Source organism: Carettochelys insculpta, unplaced genomic scaffold, assembly GCF_033958435.1.
Source record: "Carettochelys insculpta isolate YL-2023 unplaced genomic scaffold, ASM3395843v1 scaffold_0073, whole genome shotgun sequence".
Classification (NCBI taxonomy): Eukaryota; Metazoa; Chordata; order Testudines; family Carettochelyidae; genus Carettochelys; species Carettochelys insculpta.
In genome coordinates this window covers 20,001-23,645 of record NW_027439110.1, presented here as the reverse complement: position 1 = coordinate 23,645, position 3,645 = coordinate 20,001, and positions in this window count along the sequence as shown.

Here is a 3,645-nt window from a genome sequence, read left to right as displayed (position 1 = left end):
AGGTCAACCTCTGGCGCTTTAGCAGAGGTTGACCTGGTGTCAGATTCGCTCCCCGGGCACCAGGTCAACCTCGGTCGCTTTAGCAGAGGTTGACCTGGTGTCCGATTCGCTCCCCGGGCACCAGGTAAACCGTGGCCGCTTTCAGCGGAGGTTGACCTGGTGGCCGATCCCCTCCTGGGGCTCCAAGTCCGGCAGGGACAACAGGTCAACCCCGGTCCCAGGCGGGGAGAGAAAAAATTTCTAAGTCCGGCAGGGACAACAGGTCAACCCCGGTCCCAGGCGGGGAGAGAAAAAATTTCTAAGTCCGGCAGGGACAACAGGTCAACCCCGGTCCCAGGCTGGAGAGAAAAATTTTCCAAGTCCGGCAGGGACAGCAGGTCAACCCCGGCCGCTTCAGCTGAGGTTGACCTGGTGTCCGATTCGCTCCCCGGGCACCAGGTAAACCGTGGCCGCTTTCAGCGGAGGTTTACCTGGTGGCCGATCCCCTCCTCGGGCTCCAAGTCCGGCAGGGACAACAGGTCAACCCCGGTCCCAGGCGGGAGAGAAAAATTTTCTAAGTCCGGCAGGGACAACAGGTCAACCCCGGTTCCGAGCGGGAGAGAAAAATTTTCTAAGTCCGGCAGGGACAACAGGTCAACCCCGGTCCCAGGCGGCAGAGAAAAAATTTCTAAGTCCGGCAGGGACAACAGGTCAACCCCGGTACCGGGCGGGAGAGAAAAAATTTCTAAGTCCGGCAGGGACAACAGGTCAACCCCGGTCCCAGGCTGGAGAGAAAAAATTTCTAAGTCCGGCAGGGACAACAGGTCAACCCCGGTCCCAGGCGGCAGAGAAAAAATTTCTAAGTCCGGCAGGGACAACAGGTCAACCCCGGTCCCAGGCGGGAGAGAAAAATTTTCTAAGTCCGGCAGGGACAACAGGTCAACCCCGGTCCCAGGCGGCAGAGAAAAAATTTCTAAGTCCGGCAGGGACAACAGGTCAACCCCGGTCCCAGGCGGGAGAGAAAAATTTTCTAAGTCCGGCAGGGACAACAGGTCAACCCCGGTCCCAGGCGGCAGAGAAAAAATTTCTAAGTCCGGCAGGGACAACAGGTCAACCCCGGTACCGGGCGGGAGAGAAAAAATTTCTAAGTCCGGCAGGGACAACAGGTCAACCCCGGTCCCAGGCTGGAGAGAAAAAATTTCTAAGTCCGGCAGGGACAACAGGTCAACCCCGGTCCCAGGCGGCAGAGAAAAAATTTCTAAGTCCGGCAGGGACAACAGGTCAACCCCGGTCCCAGGCGGCAGAGAAAAAATTTCTAAGTCCGGCAGGGACAACAGGTCAACCCCGGTCCCAGGCGGCAGAGAAAAAATTTCTAAGTCCGGCAGGGACAACAGGTCAACCCCGGTCCCAGGCGGGAGAGAAAAATTTTCTAAGTCCGGCAGGGACAACAGGTCAACCCCGGTCCCAGGCGGGAGAGAAAAATTTTCTAAGTCCGGCAGGGACAACAGGTCAACCCCGGTCCCAGGCGGCAGAGAAAAATTTTCTAAGTCCGGCAGGGACAACAGGTCAACCCCGGTCCCAGGCGGCAGAGAAAAAATTTCTAAGTCCGGCAGGGACAACAGGTCAACCCCGGTCCCAGGCTGGAGAGAAAAAATTTCTAAGTCCGGCAGGGACAACAGGTCAACCCCGGTCCCAGGCGGGAGAGAAAAAATTTCTAAGTCCGGCAGGGACAACAGGTCAACCCCGGTCCCGGGCTGGAGAGAAAAATTTTCTAAGTCCGGCAGGGACAACAGGTCAACCCCGGTCCCAGGCTGGAGAGAAAAAATTTCTAAGTCCGGCAGGGACAACAGGTCAACCCCGGTCCCAGGCGGCAGAGAAAAAATTTCTAAGTCCGGCAGGGACAACAGGTCAACCCCGGTCCCAGGCGGGAGAGAAAAATTTTCTAAGTCCGGCAGGGACAACAGGTCAACCCCGGTCCCAGGCGGCAGAGAAAAAATTTCTAAGTCCGGCAGGGACAACAGGTCAACCCCGGTACCGGGCGGGAGAGAAAAAATTTCTAAGTCCGGCAGGGACAACAGGTCAACCCCGGTCCCAGGCGGCAGAGAAAAAATTTCTAAGTCCGGCAGGGACAACAGGTCAACCCCGGTCCCAGGCTGGAGAGAAAAATTTTCTAAGTCCGGCAGGGAGAACAGGTCAACCCCGGTCCCAGGCGGCAGAGAAAAATTTTCTAAGTCCGGCAGGGACAGCAGGTCAACCCCGGTCCCAGGCTGGAGAGAAAAATTTTCTAAGTCCGGCAGGGACAGCAGGTCAACCCCGGCCGCTTTAGCAGAGGTTGACCTGGTGTCCGATTCGCTCCCCGGGCACCAGGTCAACCTCTGGCGCTTTAGCAGAGGTTGACCTGGTGTCAGATTCGCTCCCCGGGCACCAGGTCAACCTCGGTCGCTTTAGCAGAGGTTGACCTGGTGTCCGATTCGCTCCCCGGGCACCAGGTAAACCGTGGCCGCTTTCAGCGGAGGTTGACCTGGTGGCCGATTCCCTCCTCGGGCTCCAAGTCCGGCAGGGACAGCAGGTCAACCCCGGTCCCAGGCGGGGAGAGAAAAAATTTCTAAGTCCGGCAGGGACAACAGGTCAACCCCGGTCCCAGGCTGGAGAGAAAAATTTTCCAAGTCCGGCAGGGACAGCAGGTCAACCCCGGCCGCTTCAGCTGAGGTTGACCTGGTGTCCGATTCGCTCCCCGGGCACCAGGTAAACCGTGGCCGCTTTCAGCGGAGGTTTACCTGGTGGCCGATCCCCTCCTCGGGCTCCAAGTCCGGCAGGGACAACAGGTCAACCCCGGTCCCAGGCGGGAGAGAAAAATTTTCTAAGTCCGGCAGGGACAACAGGTCAACCCCGGTCCCAGGCTGGAGAGAAAAATTTTCTAAGTCCGGCAGGGACAGCAGGTCAACCCCGGCCGCTTTAGCAGAGGTTGACCTGGTGTCCGATTCGCTCCCCGGGCACCAGGTCAACCTCTGGCGCTTTAGCAGAGGTTGACCTGGTGTCAGATTCGCTCCCCGGGCACCAGGTCAACCTCGGTCGCTTTAGCAGAGGTTGACCTGGTGTCCGATTCGCTCCCCGGGCACCAGGTAAACCGTGGCCGCTTTCAGCGGAGGTTGACCTGGTGGCCGATTCCCTCCTCGGGCTCCAAGTCCGGCAGGGACAGCAGGTCAACCCCGGTCCCAGGCGGGGAGAGAAAAAATTTCTAAGTCCGGCAGGGACAACAGGTCAACCCCGGTCCCAGGCTGGAGAGAAAAATTTTCCAAGTCCGGCAGGGACAGCAGGTCAACCCCGGTCCCAGGCGGGAGAGAAAAATTTTCTAAGTCCGGCAGGGACAACAGGTCAACCCCGGTCCCAGGCGGCAGAGAAAAAATTTCTAAGTCCGGCAGGGACAACAGGTCAACCCCGGTCCCAGGCGGGAGAGAAAAATTTTCTAAGTCCGGCAGGGACAACAGGTCAACCCCGGTCCCAGGCGGCAGAGAAAAAATTTCTAAGTCCGGCAGGGACAACAGGTCAACCCCGGTACCGGGCGGGAGAGAAAAAATTTCTAAGTCCGGCAGGGACAACAGGTCAACCCCGGTCCCAGGCGGCAGAGAAAAAATTTCTAAGTCCGGCAGGGACAACAGGTCAACC